The following is a 27,836-nucleotide window of genomic DNA, read 5'->3' as shown; positions in this document are numbered from 1 at the left end:
AGCCGTGATGAATGTGGGATAAGGAGTATCCAAGAGGAAGCAACCTCAAGGCCACTGTTTTATACTATTTTGCCAAAGGTAATGAATATGCTAATGTTTAGCTCCAGAAGATTGCAAGCTATTTATAAATTAGCTGGAGTAAGTTCCACTCAAAGCTCTGTTCATTCCCCTTTTGATGGACTCCTCGAGTGCTAGGGCCATGTCCATCCTATTGGTGATGTTCTGACTTTGATTAATTGGCTCATGAGACATGGGTAATCATTTAAATGGTAAAAATGTCAACTGCAGGTTAGGGACTGTCCTTTGGTAGCTCAGTTTCTAAAATTTTAATTGTGACATGAATGCCCCCTAACTGAGTCCCTCTAGGAAGATAAAGATAACTTTACCTCGACAGGCTAGGCACTGTTGCTTGACAAACATCAGCAGTAACCCCTTGGTATTACTTCTCCTGATCAAATTGTCGTGTCTGTGCAGGCTTTTAATCAGCACCGCTGAATAATAATAATAACGCCTACTTGAATGAGAATACAGTACATAAACGAATATGTCCTGTAAACAATGGCAGAGCTGTTCTGTGGTATAGACACTAGCAGAGCTATATTCGGGTGATTGATTGATAATGAGGTCCAAGACTATTGTTATCTTTTATATTAATGTGCAGAGATTTATAAAAATGGTTTGTACTTGAATTAAATACAAAGAAGCGATAATTGTTAACTAGAAGGTGAAGGGCAATATTTTGTAACTCAACATGACATTTAAGAACTGTAAAATTAACTGGAAGGTTAATTTAATCTGATGAGAGTCGATAGGAACAAGAGAGTGATTAAAGAACACATCAATCATGATATTCAGATACCGTTGAATTCTATCTTTTCAACCAACGAATTGATTGGTAAATCATTCTTAAACAATGCCTGTATTATTTAGAACCAAACCCTCAATGTTTATGTTTTTATTGGTAACATATTTGATCAATGAAATTTGTAAAATATTAAAAATATATATAAGTTCTGTACGCATTGAAGAACTTTTATTGTAGCATTGCTACAACTTCCATTCTATTCAAACATTCTATATGCAATGATATTAATTAATGGTTTCACCACACTCAATCATTCAGGTGAACATATATATTGCTATTCAGCAGCATCTGCCTAAATCTGGAAACACAGTATACTTTCTCCTTTTAAACATGATTCACCCTGGGCAAATCCATCATGGTGTCATAATGTGGGCAAGTGTCACACTGCGTTTGGTAACTGCAGTGTTAGCAGGTTTCTAAACAGAAACCTGTCAAACTTTTTACACAACTTCAGTACTTATTCTCCGGAATGGGTTGTCACCTGTGATTGGTCATCAACCCTAGGTAAAAGGCATTGGAACATATACCATCCAAAAATAACAGGTACACAGGAAAAAGGTTCCAATATAAATGCATCATAAGCACCCTCACCTGCAGGGAATGTCACTAAAAAACCAGACGTTAAAGAGCTTAGTGTATACTTTCGAATTGCCAGGAGGACCGAAACCAGCAGAACAATTATATTTCATTTTTGTGCTTTTATGTCGGTTTGGGTTTAGCTTAACTGTACTGGAGCCTTATCCCCACTATTAGACACTTAAGGGCCTGAGTTTTAACGTTTCGATTATGCTGCCCCAGCATTGACAACAATGAGCAGTTGGGACTGGGCCCAGAGCCCCTGACAGAGATTTGGCTGTAAAGCCAGCCCTGCATTTTGCTTTTGGGCATATACTATATTTAATTTGAGGAAAACCATTTCAAAAGTGCACAACAAATTCACAGCATCATTCAGATGAAAATATATGCGTATAGTTGTACACATACATTGTGTTTGAGTTTGTTTTAGTTTGATACTATTTTTGCATATTTTTGCTTCGTCTTATTGACTTTCATTGAGCCAAGAGATCATCGAGAGTTGCGCTATTCAACCTAGCTCTTAAACTAGGTACATTCATACAAATATGTTACTTATGTGTTACTAAAGCGTACTTTCCAGTTGAAGTCCTATTTATTTTGCTACAATAAGGGCACAACTAGATTAAATATTCCCAAAAACTGAAATGGAAAGCAAGAAAGCAACTTACAACAACAACACAGGAAGTGAGGAAATGGCTATTACAGGTTGGCCTTCTATTTAACAATATCTTAGTACACTAAGAGACGGACACATTGCCTTCACTATCTTCGATGAACAACCTTGTTGACAGTAATGTGCTTCTACATCCTCGGCCCATAAAACAGTGTGGTCTCCCTTATAACGTTAATGGAAGAAACAATGAATGAATCGAGAAACCCTTGAGAATCGAATCGAAAACTGAGATGGAGAGTGTGTGTGAGTGTATGTGTGTGTGTGTGTGTGCTTGTGCGTGTGTTTGCTTGTGCGTATGTGTACACTGTGTGTGTGCACTACTTGTGCGGTGGAGCCTCCCAGGGATCTGGCTGGGATCTTAGTGATGATGTGTATGTAATATAAGAGAGTTTGAATATCCTTTGTTTTGTGTCCACGGTGAAGGTCAAGTTGGAAGTCTCACAGTCTCATACATATTTCCTGGGTTTTAATTATATTTTTTAAATCATGGGCAGTGTATTTTAATCATTCTGAACCATCAGAAGGGTTTCTCTTACATGAGTATAGAGTCCATTTCTGTCTGTAAATACAGACTATTGAAAGAGATGGCTGTACTTGTGTGTCGGTAAACAGGAGATCTGATGAGATTGATCCTTGAAGATTACTGGGTGCAATCAAAGTGTCAAACAAACACAAGGTGGTAGGAGAATAAGCCAACATCTCCATCACTAGTGCTGTATTTACCCATTCCTGACTACTTTTTAATGCGTGCCAAGAGCAATAAACCATGTGCCATGTGGTGCTGGGTTGCGAAAATCGACAGAGCTACGAGGAACCCACAGTACAACAGAAACCGCCCAGTTGCTAGTGGCTCGGTTGTGGGAATTTCATCGCACAACCTTTTTGAAAGCGATGACTCACTTGCAAAGATTTGTTAAATGGAAAAACTTTGATTAATCGTGGACTTGTTGACTTGTTGAAGGCTTGATAATTAAAAAATGATCAACACTTCAGCCAGATAAGTAAAGACCCAGTTTGAGAAACATTACACTATAAGTTACATTAGTCTCTCAAAATGCTGGAAACACAGCATTGTCACTCTAACAGCTTGTATTGCATCTGAAGAAGACTAACCAGCTGTCTTGTGGTCTCTGCTAATCTTATGTGGTTAAAACCTAAGAAGGAGGCAGTGGTCTATTGTCTGTGTCAAAATCGGACTAAATTCAAGGCTGCTAGTCAATGTCGGTACTAATTCAGTGACTCCTTCGTTGAGCTATTGTTGCTGTCCAAGGTGCTGAATAGTGAGGTAGCGTATAGATACACATTCAATACATTATGTGCATATGGTATGGTTTCCTGTCCCCCTGCATATGTACAAATATTTGCATAGCACTCTCCCAGGTGTTCTTGAGGGAATTGTTTCAGTCAAAACTCCATTAAAATGGTGCACCTGGCCGATAGATACATTAATCTGCCAGTGCAAAAGATAGTTCCAGATGTTTTCAACAGGTTCATGAATTGCCATAAATTAAGAGGCCTCAGGAATCATAACAATATTTCAGTATGGATCTGTCAAGGTTATTTATTTGATCTATCTATCCATCTTTCCGTCTGTCTCTCTGTCTGTCTCTATTCAGAGCAGCACAGTTATCCTTTTAAGCGTTTCTTTAAACCATAGACAACTAGTAAGTTTCTTTAAATATGATGCAAAATGCAGTAGGCAGCGTGGCAGATGTGGGTCATTTTCCGAGGCTACAAAAGGCTCCACATTGTCCCTCATGCTTCATAGTGGAACGACTGTTGCAGTGCTGAAGCATGAATAAGCAACCCCCTCTTCCCTCAGAAAAGGTCAGAGACTAAAAACCCAACAGTCCGCTGTTTGGTTGATGGAGTGTACATATTGCAACCAGTCAAAGATGATGTGGTGACTGCTAGGCCTATATTTATGTCCTAACGGACCAACAAGTCTATGAAGAGGTCAAAACATAGTTTTGTTTCTCAGTACTTTACACTAACATTCCTCTTGTATCGTATTGCATCTATAGTGTACATTTAAAAGACAGGATATGTCTAGTTTAACTGTCCATCAGCACCATCTGTCAATACAAATCATCTATTTATAGGCCATGTATTACAGTAATAGGCCATTGATCTAGATGTCCTTCCATTCATATGATCTAGACCCCCCCCACCCCCACCCACACAGAACGATCAACACATATACATGATATAAACACAATATGTGTGTGCCATGTATATGTGTTGTTCGCAGTCTTGCTTTTGTCTTCGTCATGCATCCAAGTGAGACACAAAGTGTGTCATCTGCCACCTTTCATGTAATGAGTCAGAGAATCTTTTTAGGAGAACTGAAGTCGTTTGAATGTTAATTCCAATAACACACTGAGGCAGTGATGGTGAATATATGAAGCTTTGTTTCAAAGCACTGGGCCTTAGAAAGTGCCAGTACATGTTCTGTGTGTGCTTCTCCTGTGTGCCAAGCTGCAGCTCTCAAATCTGAACTAATGTTTTTGATGCTCAACTCTTGTCCTCGCTCATGCTGTGTGCATGTGTGTGTGTGTCTGTTTGTTTATGTGTGTAGCTGTGTTTTTATTTGTGCATGGGTTTGAATGCGTGTGTCTTCGTGTGTGTGTGTGTGTGTGTGTGTGTGTGTGTGTGTGTGTGTGTGTGTGTGTGTGTGTGTGTGTGTGTGTGTGTGTGTGTGTGTGTGTGTGTGTGTGTGTGTGTGATCATCTCTGTGTGCACGTTTGTGTGTGTGGCATTCTGTGTGTGGGTGTGTGTGTGTGTGTGTATGTGTGGGCACGAATGCACGTGTGTATATGTAAAACAAGTGTGTGTTGTTGAATTTGTTAATTGGTTGTGTGCAAGTCGTTTCATCATTATTGCCCTATTTACATGGTTTATTATTGAAATACTGGCAGCAACATTCTGAAAATACACCCAAGGTCACACTCCCTCTTCATCTTTATTTGTTATGTGGGTCAGGGTATAATTTAGATTTATCACTATTTTCTCCCCTCTCTCAAAATGAGTGGAAAAGAAAAGTAGAGATAAATCTGACCTAAACTCTCAAATAGAGTGACCCCTCCCCTCCCCTCCTCTCTCTCTGCATGAGGAAACAGACGTCTCATGTCGAGGGCCGTGCTGAGTAATAGCACAGGAGGTGATGCAACGGTAGCCTGCTGCTAATGGTATTGCGTTGGGTGTACACATGTTACCCCTGCATGATTTCTCTTTTAGGAGGTGAAATGCAAACAGCCACACACCTGTACGAAGTGTGTATGGTAATGGTATCTTACGTCATGCTGGAGGGCCTGAGGAGGTTTTGTGGGGAGGACAACAGGCCGCACTCGTAAAAAAGCCGCACCCACTCGCCCTACTTGCTCTAAACGGTTTAAAGCGGTAGTGAAAGCTACCTGAGGTGCTTAGCTAGATACCTTGTGTGAGAGAGAGAGAGAGGGAGAGAGGGAGAGAGGGAGAGGGTGGAGGAGGGGCGGGGGTAATACTTTGGCTGATTACCAAGGTATTCCTAGAGGATGGCTACCAGCTCTTCTCCTTGGTTGTATGACCCACCTGTTTATGCTTTGTTTGCTGCATAGCATGCGAACCGAAGGCCAGCCACCGTGCTCCCTTGTTGTTTTCACAGGGAGAATTGGGCTCTGATCCACTTAATGTCAAAATAAAGGATTTCTTGGTCTGTGTGGGGCATTAAAGCAGCACGGGTCAAACAGACAAATTAACCACAATCGTCTGTTTATGTGCAGGGAAATGGCCTAGGGTTAACTTAAGTCCCTCAAGGATCCCCGATTTTTTTCTTTATGATAAACAAACTTTTGTAAATACCAGTATTTGCCTAGGGAAAGCGCTGGGGCTTGTTTAATGGCTGCCCTGTGAAGCCCTTCAAAGAAACACACAGCTCTGCCTTAGGGGAACGGACAAGCAGCAGGCATAACAATGCGGCAGGCTTTTCATTATCGTTAGTCCCCACACAATTTTGTTGCCATCTTGCCTTTTCAAAGAGTCGCCTGGGTGAAAAAGGTTTGCGTACAGTTGGAAGGATAAGCGTTCTACCAGAGTGCGACTAAAACAGCTCAAAGCAAATGTACCGTGAATATGTCATGGCTACCATGACAGTCCAGGGGCCACTTGTGGAGATTGGTGTTAGAAGAAAACGTTAGCCTTAATAACATTTTTTGAATGTGAGGCAGAAGCACTTTCTGCAAACTGTCACTGTGAGAGCGTACTTGGCCTCAGTGATTTAAAGGGGACACATGTAGCAATACAGGCTTCAGGGATAAGTTAGATAGATCTAAACACTGAGTGTAGACTAGATAATTACACTGAAATCCAGGGTTATTAGATCAAATATTAAAATATTGCATTACATATGCATTGTAGATAAATATTGTCTTGTATGTAAATTCATAAAACAGCATTATTCATGTATTCAGCACTCGTCAGCTGTTTCGTCAAACCAGATTCTAATTTGACTACGGTGGAGGAATCCAGACCGTTGCCTTGCAATCGGTCCCATACAGACACACAATTTGTTGTGCCTTGGCCGATTGGTTGAGGCAGGTATTGTATCAAATTAAAAAGGGCAGTACACCAGTCTGGTTTCATGTACATGGAGACATCATTAACAAGTCAAAAGAAATGTCTGATGTTAGCTAATGTGTCAAATAACATTTAAGGCCACAACAGCTCAAAAATGGACAACACTTGTGTTTCTAATGCCAGTAAATATAGCCTAGTTTGGCTTTTGCTTCTAATCATAAGCACCTTTGATGTAACACTTATCATCCACTTGGTGCGAAAACAGGAAATGATGTTTGCTACTGTACACTAACTGCAACAAGAAATGCTTTACGTCAAATTTCCGATCATAGTAGGACTGGCTATTTTATCACAGCCCTCCCCCCGAACCCAACCCAACCCCCACTTTTGCAAACAATATCAGGTTGCCATTGACCACTACCAGGCTGCTGAAATGCCCCCCCCCCCCCCTCCTCCACAGTACTGCAGTAAGAGGCTTTCGGGGCCAGACTAGTGGTGGCTTGGATGAGGATAATTCAATGAAGCATTAGTCGAGAAACTCCATCGTCCGTTAACAAATTGCTCCCATGGCTCCCGGCTCTCCGGCAAAATTCAGGGTTGCGGGAAAGCGAAGTTGAGCAACACCATTGGAGGGGAGAGAAGGAAGAAAACAACAAAGATAAATAAGAATAAATAAAGAGGGAAAGGAGCTGTCAGTCACTTAGCGGCTTCGGCAGAAGTCGAGACCTCCCGGGAATTACACATTATTATGAACTTTCCTCTAGGCATGGCCCACGGTAGACAGTGACCTACAACCTACGACCAAGACCCCTACTCCCACCAAATGGATTAAAAGAGGGGCAACCTGATTGAATTCTTCTGAAAGAATCACCCAAACCCTATATATGCAGGTTGCAGAGCCTGATGGGTCAGTACATTGTGACTTCTTTGGGATCTTGGCAGGTTCCAGGAAGACATTTTTGATCCATCACAAAGTAGATTCACCTCTAATCACCTCTCTGAACTGTATGCCTGAGACTGGGATTTAAAGGCAGCCGCAGAGTAAAGCTTTGAATTAGCTTAATGAGTGAGGTCTGTCACATGACTTAAGCCTTACGTGGAGAAAAGGGCTGCTGACTGCTGGACACTTGCGTGTGTGTGTGTGTGTGTGTGTGTGTGTGTGTGTGTGTGTGTGTGTGTGTGTGTGTGTGTGTGTGTGTGTGTGTGTCTGTGGTTGTGTGTGTGTGTGTGTGTGTGTGTGTGTGTGTGTGTGTGTGTTTGTTGATGGTTGCTTTTGTGTGTGCTTGTGTTTTTGTGTATTTAGAATGGTATTAAATCGGATGTAGCACTAAGATGCATATGTATGCATATTTTAACATTTCAGTTTAACCATTTGCATTTTCTGCAGGGAAAACTCCTTTTGTATGCAAATGCTTGTATGTATTTAGAGGGTCGAGTTGAGTTAAATTAGATCTAATTGGATACTTAGAGCCGGAATGGGTTATGGCAATGGGGATTGCAATTACCCATAGAATAAATATATCCGGTCACACTGTAGAGACCAGTAAGGTTAGTACTTAGATACATTGCATACATTATATAGATAGGAGAAGATGGATTAACATGCTATTAAAACTTCCAATGTAATAAAGGAACCTCGACACACCCACGTATGACAGACGACAATCATCGTCTTTAAGTTCTTTGAATATATTTACAATGACAATGATACAATACTATTTACATAAATACATTACACATTTTATATTGACAATTTCCACTGACTAAAGCCAGCATTGCATTGTGGTTATATCTCATTTTAATTGTAAAAAGTTTCCAAAGACACTTTTACACTGAAGCTGTGTGCGAGTACATCAAATAATCAAACAATCTTAACAGTTTGTTCATCGTTTGTTTTGTAATGAAATTGCACGGCAGGACTACAGCTTAGCATAAGAACCAAATAGTAACAAAAATGTTCCAGACAGATGTACTATAGAATGTCCACGCATATTTTAATTAGTTGTATCGTACTTTCAATAATCCATTGTTTTATACATAGTAATTAAAACAATATAAATATGCACTATTTCGAGGAAAAAAACACACAAAATAATTAGGTTCTTGCTGCAACGCGATTTGGGGAATAACAGAGTCAGTCATTTAGGGTTCCCAAGGGCCGTGTTATAGTGAAGGTTAGGTGTAGTTTGCCCTTGTTTAAACTTTGAAATATTGAAATAGCTGCTAAATACTTTTTCTTTATTAAAACCACGATGGCTGGTCTTCCTGTTACCCTAAGTCATAAATTGTGTATGAGAAAGAATATATTTAATTTCATGTTGGACCTGCCATTTCAAACCTGATGTTTGGCATGTTAATATGCCTTTGTTTACATTGAATTGGATTATATAAAATGATCCAGTGTTAAATAGTATGTTTTGCAGCCATTGGAAAGCCGACATTCAACACATAATTATCGTTTTGAACCGTTGACTTGCTGTTGCATTGTTTCTTGATGCTGGGGGGCTCTGTGCTTCAAATTATACGGGGGGGGGGGGGTTGTTATTCTACATTACAAACTTTGACGTGGAATTAGATTTAGTTGATGAAAATAACCAAAATAAAACTGAATTGTTGATCTTATTTTTGAGGTTATGGATGTGTGTATTTTGTCGTCCCCTGCGTTGGCCTTAGTTAAACAGCAGTTTTGCGATATTGCGGTTATGGGGACAGACCTTGTGCTGGCATTAAACAACAATTGTGTTGCAAATGTTAATATGTATTGGTTTGATTGTAAACACCTGGCCATCTAGAAAAAGATAAATGTTGATGTGATTTTACATTGCAGTATTGATTGGCATGTGGATTTGAAGGATCCTTAACTGATAAAAAAATACGTTCTCCTTCAATGGTTTAATTGATCACATCCATTAAGTAGGGCACTGTGTGTTTGCATGGTAGTTGATGGATCTGCCTCTGTCCAATGTGAAAACAAATGGCTCATTGTGGAATGTATTACCAGGATCAAATTTTGTGTGTGACACTAAGGGATGTTGAAGTTGCGGGTGTGTGTTTATGTACATGCACACGTGCACATCAATATCTCCAGTATTTCTCAAGGACATGCTTTTTAACAATCTGTCATTAATTTAAATATATTCTTCCTCCTCTCACCACTTGTTATTTAGGCTAGTCCTCCATGTTTACTAATCAATATTCATGAGATGCTCGCATGCCAAGAGACTGTGTGTGAGTGAATACAGCTATAGGTCATTAAGGAGCGGACCTACCATGCTCATTAAAGCCACCAGGTAGCCCAGACAAAGGGGGCCTTCTGGCTTAAGGGGGAGAATAATTCCATGGCTCATCCTCCCTGTGGTTGCTTCTCAATGGTCATTATACCTGCTCCACTGATCACGGCGGGGAAACGGCCTCTAACCAACCAGCTAATGGTGGCCACCCTGGGCGGGGCGGTCGGGCCTGGCGCTGGTGTCTGTGCCGGTCGAGAGCCGCATGCGGTGACCATCGTGCGTCAGCCTTCACCTCATTGGCGCCGCCAATAGACACAGGTTGACCCGGAGTGCAAAAAACCCAATTGCATTTCGGAGGACTGCTTTGGATTGGAACTACAGAGAGGAGATATTAAATGGGGGTATGATTGTATTAGGACACAACGGACACACAAGGAGGAGAGGGAGATATCAGCATTAGAGAGGGATTTGTTAAGGGGCCCTGTCGCGCCAACATGCAGTTGGGAACAGAGGGGGTTTTGGGTTCCAAATGATGCAGATGATTCATGCAGGAAATTTGGAATCTTTGAGAAAGTAAATTGGGCTCAAATGTATTGAAAGGCAGAAAAAAACAGGTTGTTGGCCTACAATGGGCTGGTTGCCTTTCATTATACTAAACATTACACGATCCATCTATCCATGTTTTTCTGAGCTTGTACTGAGTGAACTGTGGCGGAATGCAGTATGGATGTGACGGGAGTCAATCTGTATCGTTAACCCGTCATACACACACATGCACGCACACAAACATATTCACCAATCACATCTGAGAATCTATGAATCTATGGATGCTGTAGATTAGTAGAAGGAGGAAGGTATTGGTTTGGGATTCCATGTTAACATGCATTCAATTTGCAAACTCCATTCAGTCAATAATAAACCAGTCCATTGCAATATGCAAAAGTAAATGCAAGCAAATATATAATAATTTTATGGATTCCTTAAGGCGTTGCGTTGGAATGTGTGAAACTATTTATTTACTATTTAATATTTCAATTTCATTTTTTTTTAATGGCCTTGAAATATAAGCCTCTACTGTAAATCCACAGTGATTGGTGCTCAGCGATAAACCCCTTCTGTGTGATGTGTCTTTAGCACCTTGGCCTTCTCCACACATGATCTGAATCATCCGTGTTCAGCTGACTGCAAGGCTGACAAGCAGAACATGGAAATCACATTAGCCTCTGCATGTGTCATCATCACTGTGTGTGTGTGTGTGTGTGTGTGTGTGTGTGTGTGTGTGTGTGTGTGTGTGTGTGTGTGTGTGTGTGTGTGTGTGTGTGTGTGTGTGTGTGTGTGTGTGTGTGTGTGTGTGTGTGTTTGAACTTGAATCGTGAAAGTAATGCAGGGTAAGGCTGGATCTTTAGCACCTAATTGTGCTTCAGAAGAGGACTGGGCATATGGTATCATACATTTCACAAGCTGCTGCATAACATCCAATCATAAGCATCAAATTAAAACATGATATGAGTTGGGTTGTAACAGTGATTATCTTTCACTTCATTTTCTCTTTCTTGCTTTCTTTAGTTTTTTTCCTCACACAGATACAATGTGATGACGCTTAGCAACTTTAAATCTGAACTGCACTAGCAGGGAGGAAATGAAAAGGGAGGCGATTACAAGAGAGGCAAGGCGAGACGAGAAAGGGATAGGAGGGGAGAGAAGTGAGAAGAGCTGGGCCCAAAAACAATGAACAACAATGTCTTTATGGGCAGGGCAGCCAAGCAGAACCCTGAACCGTCTCATCTCAAAGTGAACTGCAGAATCCCTTCCCTAGAGAGATGGAACCGAAATGAGGTGGCCAACAACTCAAGCAATATCAGATAGAGGAGAGAGAAAGACATGTGATTATTTACTGCTTTACCCAATGAATACTAACTGGGTGAATGGATCTTTAAGTCTGCAGAACGTAATAAGGAACCAAAAACACAGGGCGCTAAAGACCAAAGAAAGCACTCAGATAGGAATGTGACTTCTTTGTTGGTGGAAAATTAACTTGGCTATCAAGCTACTTGTCTTTTATTATTTACCAATGAATACCTTTGTTCTGAATTGACATTTTGCAGCAATAGGAATTACTTTACTTGTTGAAAGTGCAAGAAACATGATCGGATCTGCGTGAACATCCCAGTGATCACATGATATTAGATATTTAATGTGTTCTCAACATAGAAAACTTTGTTGAGAACTAAATATGCAAGTATGTGTTTATCTTTTTTAGATAAAAACGAGAAAAAAATTTACCAGTAAATGTACGAATATATTGCAGATCTTGCAGTTCCTTCAAAGCTGATGTGAAAAGCCAACGCATAGCTATATGATATTCGTATTGTTCCCCATCCTCCAATTCCTAACCACTTGAATAATTATAATTGAGATAACTGATGAGTGGCATGCTTATCGTTTGCACTGAAATAGGCTTAACCTTCCTGGTCATAGTCTGCTAGCAAAAAACTATTTAACAACAAGCCTGAGGTCATCAATATAACAGATGGCAGGCATCCCGCAGATGTCAGATAATAAGGAAATCGGCGGAAAAATAATTTAAATCCAAGTCATATCGTCGTTCTTCTGTGTGCTCATAAAATGCCTTTTAAATCCCAGTAGATTTTGTTTGATACCTTTCCTGCTCGTCATCAGTAAAATAAAGTTTTGGCAATCCTTAATTTGAGATGCAGTCCCTCTTTTCCCCTTAGAGAAGTGGCATTGGATGCCTGAAACTCCGCTAGTAGCATGCTAATAATCCAAGAGGGCTAAACAGCGCAGACAGTGGTCTACAACCTTGCATAAATTAAAGGATCGGTGGGACGTGCCAGTGGTATAAACAGCGGGCGGCTCCTTTACAAGGGATCTTTTGTGGAATGGAGGGGGCATGGTGGGGGTGGATGATGCAGACAGAGGAAGACAAACTCTATTTGTGCCAGCGAAGCACAGCACCATCCTTGCATTACAATTTGTTCCCCGATTCCAGGGGAAACAAAAAAAACACGACAGTGGTCCTTCCTATCAGATCTTCCTTTAGCGCCATAATGGAACTGGGGTCCCCGGGGGGGCGACCGGGCAGAGATGTGTAATAAATTATAAATATCCACGAGAACAGCTATGGATGGTAGTGTCAGGCAATAATTGGTGCGGCGCTTACCCTGTGAGTGAGGCTGACTAGCGTGATGTACGCCACGGGCACCTGCCCTGATCTCGTGACGGGACGGTTTGCAATGTCAGCCTGACAAGGCTCTGGCCCCAATTACCATGTGGACCAAGAGGGTTTGGGATTCTGCAGCCCCCCTTCCCCCTTGCATGACCAACTGCTGGGTCATCCTACGTTGGCGGTTAGAAAAACACGGATTTCAGATGGTTGGGGGCAAGTTTGCAGACTGTGACCTTTTTTTCAACGCAATTTGATCGTTGTATATGCTTTCATTAGAAGCTGCTATGCTATGATTAGAATTTATTCGAATAGAAAAGGGTTTAATATAATATAATTCTCTTTATTGTCATTGTACATAGTACAGCGAAATTTAACTGTCATCCAGATGATGCAATTCAGAACAACCACATTTTAAATACAAAAAAATATATAGTAAAGATAAAATATACAAATAACAAATAAAAATGATAAATAAATAAATCTCGATAAATAAATATATGAATATGAGAAATATGAGAAGGAGGATCCGCAAGTCTGTGGAGAGGATAGGAGCTTGCCTCTCTGCCCTCCAGCTGTCTGAATCACTGAATGCTGCGTTACAGACTTCTATTTTTGTCCTACTTTTTTGGGAATGTTAATTGTTGTATTTTAAAGAGATGCCTTTCTGATTGGCGACATCTGAGGATTTTATAACACATTCGGAAGAGTGTGTGAGGATGATCTGACCTGATTCAGACTGATTGGACTCAGGGGCTGGGTGAGGCTGCACACCTGTTGCACATTCAGCAATCAGTGAGCACAGGTTAAACCAGCCTTTACCACTGACACTGGAGAGAGTTATGCTGCTATCCATTTGGATGGTAGGCTGGTACGAACGACCAGCTTCAGCGAGAACGTGACGTATTTCCCTTGCTCCAGCCTTCCAGTTTGCTATTTGTGTCCGACCAGTTTGAGAAGAAAACTATTTTAGAAAAAAGAAATAATCCAGTATAATGGTTGCCAGCCTTTACAGAAACATTAACATTGCAAGCCTTTTACATTGCAATAATATCTTGCCATTTTCGCCATTTTTGCCAAGTGCTGTCGTGTTTCTGTCGAGCCACGAGGGGTAGTAGCGGGCTAGTCATCATTAGCAACATAGCCTCTTTAGCAAACCAGCTTGAAAACACAACTTTACATTGAATTGCACGCAAAGCATGACCGTGCAATGCATAAATTGGTGACCGGATTAAAGCAGCAATGAAATCCAAGTGTGTAAGAGGATTTAAAATCGACATTACAACCCCCAACGTGGTACAAATACAAAGAAAATACAGCTCAATCCCCATTGACTATGGGCGCAGCCATCTTCTTTGCTAGTTGTACAGATCTGCTCGCTCTACTTTGAAAGCGACGAGATACTACGACCGAAAGGGGGCGTGCCTCAGTGAAATGCCGCAAGAAAGCTGGGAGATTTGCGACTTTACCACTTCGTACATCCAAATGGATAGCAGCACTATCCTGCACGGCAACATGGAGCACCAGGCAATGAATCTGCATACCTTTCAATTAACCAGCGTAGGAATGTGGCACGTAGGAACGTGGCAGCCAACTAGGTGGCTTGTAGCATTGCTACAAAATTCCTATTGATATTTTTTAACTCTCTTCCCCTTCTCTCTCTTGCAGGTGAAGGAGAGAGCGAATGAGTTGGAGCACATCTTCGTCGATGCACATACAGAAGGCCCCTTGCAGTGCAGACTCGTGGGAGGAAAAATGTATTAGGATTACTAGTTGCCCGCAGGAAGAACACAAGGTCACCGATTGTGCACACGCAACAAGGGGTGTAAAATACTTGGAAGATTAGATTAGGGGGATATACTGACCAATGGATTTTAGATAGTATAGAGCAGCCATCTCATATAAAAAGACAATAAAATAAGTACTTCCTGAAGTGAACTCCACGTGAACCTTGAATCGATTTACATACCCCATAACAAAGTATCAACAAGCAACGAAAGACTCAAGAAATCATTGGGCAGACGTGATTGGGTAAGCTACCTTTAATCTCTTCCCTTTTCTGGTGGTCTCCTACTTTTCCCACCCTCCGTTTGTCCGTCCGCTCATTTTAGGCTTCGTCATCAACTCCGCGGCAATCCGGGCCCATGTTTCCGTTAAATCCCCACACACTGGGGCTGTTGAGATTTTAATTGCTTCCCCATAGATTGCCAGACGACTGTGGAACTGGGTTAATTGCATACGTCACAGAAGCCACTTGTGACCTTCACTCAGTTCCGCCAATTACAGCTACTGCAACATGCATGCATGTGCTTGCAGGGCATTCTACCTCAACCCGAGCAGCCTGCCTCAACCAGAGCATTGCACGGCAATGATATGTTCTTGGGTGTACATAATATAGGTCACAGGTACTGATTAAGCCTGAATGATGTTATTATTATTTTTTTTCATGAATACGTTGAAATCCACTTACTGAGGGTTTCAAAATATTATCCCACTCTGCACAATTATGCATGGAGCACAACAAATGTCAGCATTTGCGAGTAAAAAGTCTGTTTCTAAATGATAAACATAGCGACATGTTCAGGGGCTAATGACTTCACTGGAAGTTGCATGTGTGTGTGTGTGTGTGCGTGTGCGTGTGCGAGTGCGTGTGCGTGTGTGTGTGTGGGTTTGTGTGGGTGCATATGGGTGAATAGATGGAAAAAAATATGCAAAAAAACTATGGAAAAGGTTATTTTCTTTCCTTGCTTTCCTCCCTCCATCCCTAATTTGCCGGTCCGTCTCCTGCAGAGTGTGAGGGCCTGTTGGTTCCACCCAGAACCCATGATGATAGTTACAGATGAGGTCACAGTCATCCCACCCCCCACACGTCGGACACTAATAGTTTGGCTGTGGCTCCCGTACAGAATCGTCCATCCAATGACAAGCCTGGTGGGGAGAATAATGACACCTGCGTTAGGTGTGGAGATGCCCCGCCATGAAGGACAAACAGGACAAACAGGGTCAGCTCCGGAACGCAGATGGACTGATAGATGTGTTTGTCATCGCGGGGCCGTGCACAAAGATTAGATGGATGTGTTCCTCGTCTAAATATTTATTCAGGTTTCTTTTTTTTGTTGAGCGGGGTTGTATCACAAAGTATTTCATTTAGCGGTCTCATCTTGCTTGTCGAGCTTCACCCTTGTCGGTTCCTGGATTAAATCGGAAATAAATGACGTAACCACTGCAGTGTTGCACCTTTTGCTAATGGCCTGACAGCTTCGGCATGAACGACTTGAACCAACTTGCTGATGGACCACAACAGTGCACAGGAAAGAGTCTGGTATAGGCTTCCTATTAAACACATCTAAGAAGCAATTCATTTAGCTGTGCTTCCTGTTGATTGAAGCCATATGTATCTAACTAGAGAGTAGGAAGGGCTGGGCAATAATGCAATATTATGGTTTATCCTGATTGTATGGTATTGTATTATCATGAAATGAAGATATAGACTTATCAGATGCAGAGTTTTATAGTCTAAATTAATTATGAAAATACATGTCGTTAAAAATATCAAAATAGTCAACATGAGAGAGAAAGGTGAACTACTTTTAGTCCCATACCCTACTATCTTAGATGTGCACATGTAAGATGTGTATTGGTGAGAAAGGTTTAAATAAACAAAATCAACTCAAAGTTGTGAACATTTTTACATTGGCATTAATACCTCTAGATCATTTTTGTGTGCTCGATTGAGAAGAGCAACACAACCACACAAAACGTTCTTATTTGTTGTAATAATGGAGACACAGACAGTGGGTTTGGTACCTTGCCTGGCTGTGCGTGTGAAGTGTTTGCTTAGATTTGCTTACCAAATTCTTTGTCTTTGTGCTATTGTTTTTTTCCTCCACTCCGTGATCTAGTTTCCTCCCCCGCTTCGAAAAGAAACATGGCTCAGGTTAATTGGTGAGCCAGCAGAGGCAGGAGCAGGTGATGAATAAATGGATACTATGTGGGCTGCCCGGTGTCCTTTTATAGCTGAAGCAATATAAAAAAAACTGCAACTCATTGTGAATGTTTTTAATGGGATTTAGTATTGGCAAGACACAAGTTGAGAGATTCTGTTCCTTCTCTCGCCAACATCTTGGTTTTTGAATGCAGATGCACGAAGATATCTTAATAGCAGGCGTCCTACGAGTTGTCCTTGAAAATGCTAGGGATGAATGTGACAAATCAAGCTCAGTTTGTATAAAACGAGGGATAGAGAGTGTTAAGAATGAGAGATTGATTATGAAAGACAGTAAGAGGTAAAGACAGCGAAATGTGGTGTTACCAACATTTCTGCATCCTCTCTGTTGATGCATTGACATCTTACCTTGCCTGCTGAACATTGAGGAAAGTAGATAAGGAGAGAGAGTAAAAGGGGAGGAAAAAGAGCCTGAAACAATCACGCTTGATTACACTGTCGATGTACACGCAGCAATTACCATCAAACTTTAATTTTCTGAAGTAACAGCTCATCAACCTTTGCCATAACTAGATGGAGGGCTGCCAAAATATTTTGCAGAGACAAATTGCCAAGTTTTACGAGCATCCAAGTCATTCGACAGCACTGTATGACAGAGATTTATTCACACGTCCACATCCTCTGCAGTACCATATATATGACATGGGAATGGCTTGGTTCATGGGATACAGCACATATCTCATGCAAGATTATCAAAATGTATGACCCAGGAGGGAATAACAGTGTTTTTAATTAATTTGGCAATAAAGAAAATCTAAACATGAACTGCTTTGAAGCCCACTGAGGGTAGGTCTAAAAATCAAACCACACTCGTTTCGCATAGGATTCAGGACATGGACAGCGTGATCCCAGTGCCTGAATGTATGGACGAACCTCAGCAGAACTCTGACAGCACATTCACAGGCACCTGGAGCACGTCGGCAGCATATGTCCAGATGAAATGAACAGTTTCAGATGGTTAGCTCAGCCTTACACTTGCAGTGACTATGGCGGCTATTGCACTGCTTCGGTGTCTTTAATGTCACTCTGTATTTAGCTTGTTCATGCATAAGCCTAGTTGCTAACGAATGGTTGTCAAATGAGCTAACTCTCTAGAACCAGACAAGGAAAGCGACAGCTTGGTTTAAAAAAACGTGCAAAGGCCTTTGCACTCCTACAATCGTTCAACGCAAAACAAACAATGCTGAGTTGCAAATATTTCCCAGGTTGAATGTTACTGAATATCAGAGCACAGACTGACCCATGACAGTGAGGTGCCATCAGTATGAGGAAGATCCAGGCATAAGCTCTACACATTTGGTGCATGCAACGCATATATCCCATATCATCATTTAATAATCATTTTCCTGTTTTTTCTTCATCTTGTGACTTTGCACAGTTTCCCAGAAGAAAAACCAACAGATATTGTCACAGAAAAACAAATGATGCATTGTCATGCAGCGAAATATTATTATTGATGTGGATGGAAATTGGTGAGGACAGTAATCTTGAAAGGTATTGCAAATTGGCTTTCAAATCCACATTTAAAAACGTAAACTATCCTCTTTTTGTCAATGCGAAGAGTCTGTATATGCAAATGAAGACAAACTGTAGTGTTTATCTCCTTTTCAGGATTGCTGTGTGTTCCACACCTACAATACACAGTTCAATAAATTATCAGTAATTATTATGAAAACTATTATAAGAGTATAGGCACGAACCACAAACCGCTTCTCTAAGCCACCTCCACAGTTGTTTCTTGTTCACGATTCTTTTCAACCAAGATATCAACTTGTAGGAGTGGAAAGCCAGGGGAGAGAGAGAGGGAGCCGTTATTTCATGGAGGCAATTATCAGATCAAGTGGTTCTTGCTGAACTGCTGGAAGCTACTGCAAAGTTTAACATTTTGAGTTTGCATCCTTATGTAAATGTATCATTCTCAACAGCCGGGATTCATGCCAGGGTCAGAGTTCATTATTATTACTTAATCCTGTCTATTCTGAGGGAAAGTGCACTGCTCACTTAAACAAAGATTTCAGACCATTCTTTGCATACCCACGTTATCTAGTACCTACCTATCTATAAAGATTGGGACCTATACAGTATAGTATGATGGTACTTGAGCTAAATATTTCCAAGAGGATTCATGAACAAGTTGAATTGGAGGAGGACACATTCCAGTTTCATCTCTATTTTTCATGTCAAGCCTGATTAGTTGCCTGAATCAAACACTCCTTCTACTTCTTTTGCACATTCACACTCAGACACAAGCATGCGTCGTCGTCCCCCTACACACACACCCACACCCATTAAACGAGGACAGAAATGCCGTTAGAATGTGAGAGCTTCTTCATCTCACTTCTACTTGATGTGACACTTGCTAGTCTTTTGATAATACGCGGCATGTACTTTGAAACTAAGACGACGCAATGCTAAATAAAGCACAGAGAGAAGCACCAGGTAAGAAGTTACTGATAATCAAGGGCTTGCGTTCTCTACTTGGGGATGGGCTCCTGGCATGAGGCTGGCCACGAAGCTGCTCCACATCTGCAGCATCTGGGACTGACTTTGTGAATTGTTTGTCTGCCAGTGTGAAGTGCGCAGTTCATTAGAGAAAGAGAGGGAGAGAGAGATAGGGCCAGCAGAGAGAGGGAGGAGAAAGAGAGGGAGAGAAAGAGTGAGCGAGAGGGGAGAGAGGCTGTTCAGCCTCCCCTAGATGGCTGCCTTTGATCAATAAAACATGAGTGTCATCAGCAGCTGCACCATTCATGCAAACCCATTTTGTAAGCGTTGCCATTTTTCAAATCATATTTTCTTGTTTATACCCCGGATAGGAAAGAAACATTGATCTTACGCGTTCAGCAGTACTTCACAGATTACCTGCTGGGTATGCCATATTTTGGCTGATGTGACACATCACATGACAGTAATTTAAGCGCTAGCTGATGGTTTGGGCTTTACATTGTAGATGTCGTTTTCACAGTGAAAACGTTCTCAGAGGGACTTAACCCCAAAAAATTGAATAATTTGTGCAAATTTGAATTTTCAATCAATTTCCTAATGGCATTGCAATGTATTATTATACACGCTTGTTGATAATTCAGATTTCAGAAGTGTGACCTTCACAAAGGCTTTAGCTGCTAGTGACTAACATGAAATATGTGTACTCAGCAAACAATGACTCACCATCATAGATCCCTTTCCAGATGTTGATTCAGATCAAGTTACTGATGTTTACCCGTGGCAGATATAACAGCTTTATCTCCCACTGAACGCATACATAAAGAAACGCCATGCACTCAGCAAACCTCAGGGACGCCAGAAAGACAAAATTAAACTGTAACCTTTGGAGATGGTGAGGAACGCCATTGTCACTTCTGTGCTCAACAAATCTTCAAATTAAACATTGAATCAGTGTGTGGGGAAACAGTTGGAATGTAATTTGATCACATGGATGGAATCCATCGTTTTCGCAAAAGTGACACCGGATTTCTTCATGCAATGCTTTATTAGCGAAGCAGGAGAAATGTGATGATGTAATTGGTTGGAATACTCAACATCTCAGCCTGGAAAAGTCGGTCTCTGCATGCACTGAAAATGTATCTGTAGAGGTTTAGAGTTACGTTTATTATATGAATGGTGGTGTAGCTATGATTTAAGAGCTACAATTTGAGTATAATTTGTTATGCATATCATAGCCGTTGGTTGGCTGAGAATATCTGTTCTGGGTGACTGCACCAGCTTCTGTGTGGGCAATTTGGATTTAATACAGGTCCTGGTTCATTTTGGGTTATCTGGGCATCTTTTCCCTGATTGGTTTGGTGAATCCATCCTGCCCGTCACTCAGAGGTGTGGAAAATAAAACACTTCTCAATATAGTTATTACTACAAAATATAACTGTTGACATATCTTCTATGATGAAGAGGTTAATAATGCATTATGGGGGAAAAAGATCAGATACCATGTCTCATTTCATTGTGTGTTTAAGGATAGGGACATGAAGACTTTGGTTTTGTTAAATGTTATGTTTTGCTTTCATCTGTATGCTTGCCAAATTCACAATTTGCATACATTGTGCATGAGTTGTGTGTCACATGTTGTCACACCAATTTAGTTGTGCTGTCAGATATTTGATTTAAATCCTTATCTAATTTAAATGAGAAGTATGCATTATAAAATTAATTTATTATAGTATTAATATAAGCTCTTATTAATGATAATTACTGGGCGCTACGAGGGTTATTTAAACCCACTGCACTGAACGCTGTTCATATATTCATGAACATCTTAGTTTAAAGCAATCTTTTTGCAATTAAATGGGTCGATGCACGTTCAACATAATTTGCACCTGAGATATTATATTCTCTGCTATAATTAATCATACTAAAAACATTCATCAACGCATTAAATGTTTAGTCTGTTTAGTCGATTGATCGATCAGCAGATACAATGGAAAAGACAAATCCATTGAATGATAGATTGATTGATGGATCGATTTAGATTCAGTAGATTGATTGATCATATTGATACCGTAAAGATAAGATGGATCGATAGCTCAAAAGATACTGTATATGTGTAGATAGATACAATAGATGGATAGATCGATTGATAATTGATACTGATACAGTGATATTATAGATTAATAAATAGGCAGATCAATACAGTAGATAGTTACAGTAGATATATATGATAGATACAGTGGATAGAAACAGAAGAGATACAGTAGATAGATATATAGATAGGCACAGTCGAGGTACAGTAGATAGATATATAGATAGAAACAGTAGAGATAGAGCAGATAGATAGATAGGCACAGTCACGTTACAGTGGTTAGATAGAAGGATACAGTAGATAGATTCGGTAGAGATGCAGTAGATAGATAGATAGAGAAGGGAACAGAGACTGAGCCAGGTGTCGACCTTCAAAGATATGAAGTTCTCCATGTATTCATATCGGGTGGCCTTTTAAAATGTCATCCTTTGTCTCTGAGCCCGTGTGACCTTACTGCGCAGTGAGACAGAGACAGATGCAGACGCCACTGATGCGCCGCCACCTACATGCAATGTTCTTGCCTTGGTCCGTGTGTTAACCTATGTGGTTAAAAACGAATCACATAATGTTGGGCAACGTCTGCGACAAGGACTGGGGGGGCAGGCCGAACGCTGCTGATGTGATATATATAGGATTCTCATGTCTGACAGGAGACAAAGCGACGCCAAAGTCTATTGGGAAAGCTCTCTAATCCACCGTAAACGCATCTTTTACATGAAAAAGTAGTTTTTCGCCCTGCGGAAATAGGAAAAAAGAGTGATACAGAAAGAGCAGTTATGACTGTTGAGATAATAACGCTGATAATAACGTCGACATAAGCTTATTTTCCCAGTTGGGCATTGCTATAATCCATCTAGTTTGTTTATATTTTGCTTGCGTAGGCAAGGGCATTAGCACCTGACAGCAGACAAACATGAGATTAAATCTCACATTTCATTAGCTGCCACCAACTCTTTTCCAGACAGTCTGATCAAAAACGTCACCAAATCTTTCGGAAATTCATCCATTTTGTTTATTCCTCCTTTTGTCCATTAAGCATCTTTGCTTTTAGTGAATGCCATGCATACTGACACAGTGCATGGAGGGTTGTGTGGCATGTGGGACTGTGAAGCTCAGGCTTCAACACTCAGTCATGTGGCTCCCGCTCCTCCATATTACTTTCATGCAAATGAGGCTATAAATATGCCACCAAATCTCTCAGATGCATCCCCCCTGACAAAGTGCACAAAGAGCGTTGTACCCCTACACAGGGTACGTTCCAACTGTCTTCCACCCCCCCCCTGCCAAATCTTTTCGACGTTTACATCCTATTGCAATCTGTTGCGATGCTCTGACACGCACACACACAAACACATCGTGTATTCTGGGCTGGCTCCCACACATAGTACGCCCACCGCAACTAAAGCGTCATTCTCTCTTAATCTTTCATTAGTGGGAGTTGCATTCCCTTGGCAAATGATTTAGGGTATGTATTCAGGTGATGGAATGGGATTTCCCAGGGCTGGATATTCAAAAAGCATGATAATTGGTGCAAATGGCAAAAGAAGAAGACACAGTTTTATTTGAATCTAAGAGGACATTGAATTTCTTTAAGTGTGTGCTTCTGCATGTGTTGGTCCATTAAGTGAAAACTAGTGTTTTCCAGAATAGTCGTGGAACTACTTGAGGGCCAAAGGGCTTTTGGAGCATTGTGCAAAAAAGCAATAACATTATCCTACTTTACTGCCCGAACCCTCTCCTCAGCACCTAAACCTTCCCCTGAGTCCGAAAACAACCAAAGCTGACAATTATTTAAGATGTTAACACCAATTAAATGGCACTGGGTGACGGGTGTGTGTAAGAAGTTCACTACCAATGTGTTTATTCCCGTGACTAATGCTCAGTATTGCAGAAATAAGCAACCTCTACCTCACACGCGCATCATTTGAAGTAGGCTACTGTTAAGGGCCACTGATCATTCACGTCAAGACAATGAGAGGGGAAGGCATTGCACGATCTGATTCATTTTTTAGCATGGACCATACACGATATGAACCCTTTGCATAACTCCATTCGGGGAATTGCATATAATGCTTCATGTGTGTGTGCGTGTGTGCGTGCATGCATGCATGCATGCATGCATGTGTGTGTGCGTTGCGGAGGGAGTGGGGATATTGCAGGGAGGCTTTTCGGTCTCACACAGATCAATTATGCAGCAAAGCCCAGCGGAGCCATCCAGGAGCTGCGTGAACAGGTAAACATTACCGCAGAGCTAAACATAGACCCCCGCATCGCTTTGACCTCCTCCATCTCAGCTGCGAGCAAAATATACCATCCCAGAGCCACAAGCATACGATGTGTTGCTGAGCTGTGAGGCGCGCTGGCAGAGCCTATTCTGTATAATGCGCCGGAACACATTGTATGTGTGCGTGCGTCACGCCAGTTCGGAGGACGCGATTACCACTGGACGGTCTGCATTATCGACTTTTGGTTTGCGATATCTGCCCAACAGTTGGCATTGTAAACCTTTAAGTGTTTCAGTATGTCACGATTTCGTTTCAACTGATGCCGGTTCTGTGAAGTGGAAAAAAACATGTCAACTGAGATCCTCTCAGTACTTCTACACTTCTTGTTACATATAATCTCCCATATGTTTACAAATCAGCCATATGTGGAGCTGCAACCATCCGGGCCCACTGATTTAAATCTCTGCCTCCCAATCAGGGGTGCCTAATCAACGTTGATGCGCCATGCTGTCAATATGCAGTTTCAATACATTTCACTCCTTCTCTTTGATATTTTGATATCTTGACACACACCTTACCATCTCTGTGAAGTACTCCCCTCCCCCGGCCTTCTTCGTCTAATCTGCCTTCAGTGCCATAAACTGACCTCAGGGAGGAGCAGAGGTCCCCCTTTGAAGCCCCCCCCCAAAGGCGACCGGCCTGTTAGAGGTGCCCGGTGTTTAAGATCCAAACAGTTGGAAGCCAGCGGGCACAGTGAGCTGGGCACAGCAGGCTCCGCTACCTGCAGTCATCCGGACGGCTCAGTTTGAGGCAAGGGTGTCCTGCTCTAGCGTCTCTCAGCGTGGCCGTGGCGCACACCTGGCGAACTGTCACAGTTGTGATGAGGGCAGGTGTGTGCACACACAGCCTGGCGTGTTGAAGAGTGTACCACAGTTGTTACAGATATTGTACCGTGTGTCCTCACATCGCTGTGCCGGTTCACCTGCCGTTTATTTGAATAAATAGTAACCATAGCAATCACAGTGACAATATTCAATTCATGTTGATTATCGAGAGTTCGTCTGCTAAAAATAAAGCATGAATTGCATTTTACATGGTTGTTTTTGTTTAGGTTGCTGCTAATCAAGCAATTACGGTCTTGCTTGTGAGTTGAGACGGTAATTGGTATCATGTGGCTCCACACTGTTGAATGATAAACGGTTATTTGAGGTTGCTTTTACTAATGATAAACAACACATACTGTATATTTAGAGAGGAAATTAATATTCTTTGTTTTAGCTGGCTAGCAACCCCAAAAAAAACCTGCTACACATATTCCAGTAACTGCGATCCATCTTCAGTATTCAGGATTCAGCCTAAGCGTCGCCTTTGAAGCGCTACTGGTGTTCACACACACACACACACACACACACACACACACACACACACACACACACACACACACACACACACACACACACACACACACACACACACACACACACGCGTGGTCCCTTCCATCAACTGAAGTGGGACGTGATTTAGTTATTCTTTAACTCTGACGCACGATGACAGGCGCTGGTGGCCTGCGTGACATGCATGCAGAAAGAGACACTGCCAACTCCATTGTAGAGCATGGATTCTAGTGGAATTGGCTGAAGCTTCATGCTTGTTTTGGCTCCGGAAAAAATGACAAGCCCTCAACATGGGCTTGTCATGAGTTGTTCTTGATGTAGCAAGCACTCTGCATGTAGGCAGGAACAGACAGAGGTAGAAAGAGATAGAGAGGGGGAAAGAGAGAGAGAGAGAGAGAGAGAGAGAGAGAGAGAGAGAGAGAGAGAGAGAGAGAGAGAGAGAGAGAGAGAGAGAGAGAGAGAGAGAGAGAGGAAAAAAAGAGAAAGGTGGAGTAAATGAGAGAGAGAGTGTGCGATGGAGAGAGCACAGAGACAGCCAGCGAGAGAGGCAGAGAGAGAGAGAGCCAGCAAGAGAGACTACACGGCTGGGAATCTCATTAAGTATATATTGTGTTGTGAGAATCAAAGCAGAGGTGTACTTGGCTCAAGCCACTGCTTGAACCTAGGAAGTACAGAAATCCTGGGATTGCTGACACCCCACGCACAGCTGTAGCTCCCCGAGGGGGTTCCAGTAGGGGAGGGTACGGGTCTCACCACTGAAATGCATTATGGGAATGACAAGCAGTGGCCACTGAAATGTTTCTTTAGTTTCTTTTACAGGAAAAGAAAAACAAATCAATTTTTTTCATCGATTTCTTTTGAGCGATTTACATGTATTCAATGATCATAAAATGTAAACATAGGCAAACATAGCAGCTGTGTTGATATTTCCTGTCCGATCAATGCATTTGCAAATGCATGTGCGGGTGTGTGGGTGGTTTCGGGGTGTGTCGGAAAGTGCTAGTATCTGTGTGTGTTTGTGTTTGGGTGTGTGTAAGTGTGCGTTTGTCTGTTTGTTCATTTGATTGTGTGTGTGCGAATTTGTTTGAGTGCATGTGTTTGAGTGTATGTGTTTGAGTGTATGTGTTTGAGTGTTTTTCGCTTTTGAACATCACCACAAGACTTGAACTCCTGCTCCCACTCTATGCTCGATTATTTCACATGTCCTGCTCTCCTCAGGCGCATAGCTCACTGACCTACCGTCACATCTGAGGGGCCAGCCTTGAAAACGCTGCTATTACTTTGTATGGTTGAACGCTAATCCAACACGAGCAACAAAGCACTCCATAAAGACAACAATCTCATTACGTTCACAAATGATGGTGTCTCACAGACAGACCATGGTAGCCTCCAGCGGAATAATACACTGATCGTACACACACTCTTTGTGTCCCCACTCTGCTTTATGTCTTAATATGGCAAAGGATTTCTGCCTGGGGGGGAACTCAAATGACTAGGTTTTCACTGGGATAATTGAGATGATTGGAGCGATAGACCTTGGGAGTAGTGTCGGTCCAGCTCATAAATACACTCGATTGCAAACAGAACGCTAATTGCATTGAGAATTGAGGAGTGATCAACGGGGGATAGAGTCTGAGAGTGAGACAATAGGCATTCAGGGACGAAAATAGTCATTAGGAGAATGGTGTAGTGTCTACTTGAATATAAATCCTTCTTCCCTTCTATCTTTCCTTCAAACTCTTCGTATCTGGCAGTCTTCAGGGAGGAGATGAGATGCCCCAGAATGCTTACAGCTGGCTCATTTTCAGTGCTATCGGTAGTTATAAGTATATTAAATCTGCATTCTATTTACCAGTTAAAAAATACCATTAAAAGATCCGCCGATGCTTACGTGACACGGCTTGGCGAATGAGGAGGAAATTGACAAATGTCCTACTTTACGATTTATGCAACACTTTTATTTGAACTTTTGTGTCTGTAATACAGTGAAAAATAGGGACTTCAAACTATAAAAGAAGTAACAAAAATACGCTATTCAACTGTCATATTGAATATTCCCTCCTGTCTTTAATTACATCTTTTCATGTGATTTTATTTCAAGGTATTTCATGTGGCTTCTTCAAGGTTCCACCAAATATTTCAGACGTCAAACAACACAGAAAGATAACCTGCGGGCAGATTATCTTCTCTAAGTGGCACAGTATAATATTCATTGCCCTTCTTTGTGCTTTATATAGGTAACCCGAGGGAGACAGCAGTGACGGATGTGAGGCTTAACCAATAGGAGTGTGTCATGGCAGCATGTCATACACTCACCTTTTGGACATGAAACCCTGACCTGAACAAACGACGATTGTGAGTATATTATGAGTCTATTGTGAGTAGATAGTTCATAGACACACGCACACACACACATACACACACACAAAAGGACACGCAAATACATACACAAAAGCACACAAACACACATGCTGCACATCCATTTTCTATATACTGTAGCCTAAAATTGCTGATACCCACACCTGAGCAAACTATCCAAGCAATATAGTGTTTTTTTTAGTTTGCATATTCCAGTACCTTAAAGCCCCATGGCACTCA

The 27,836-nt window shown here is 41.6% G+C and overlaps 1 protein-coding gene across 3 annotated transcripts in view; it reads left to right on the top strand.

Annotated features, from left to right (window-relative positions):
- LOC132457650 (leucine-rich repeat and fibronectin type-III domain-containing protein 2) overlaps nt 1-27,836 on the top strand; it is a 76,011-nt gene that overhangs the window by 12,579 nt on the left and 35,596 nt on the right. Inside the window, exons 2-3 of one of the 3 annotated variants that reach the window (XM_060051921.1) lie at nt 14,751-15,113; nt 27,476-27,593. The gene's annotated coding sequence lies outside the window, so the exon portion shown is untranslated. The remainder of the gene's footprint in view (nt 1-14,750; nt 15,114-27,475; nt 27,594-27,836) is intronic. The other 2 variants (XM_060051923.1, XM_060051922.1) reach the window with 2 other exon arrangements.

The sequence above is a fragment of the Gadus macrocephalus genome, chromosome 5 (assembly GCF_031168955.1).
Source record: "Gadus macrocephalus chromosome 5, ASM3116895v1".
NCBI lineage: Eukaryota > Metazoa > Chordata > Actinopteri > Gadiformes > Gadidae > Gadus > Gadus macrocephalus.
Note: the sequence above shows the minus strand (reverse complement) of the source record. Positions and strands in the feature narration are given on the sequence as shown.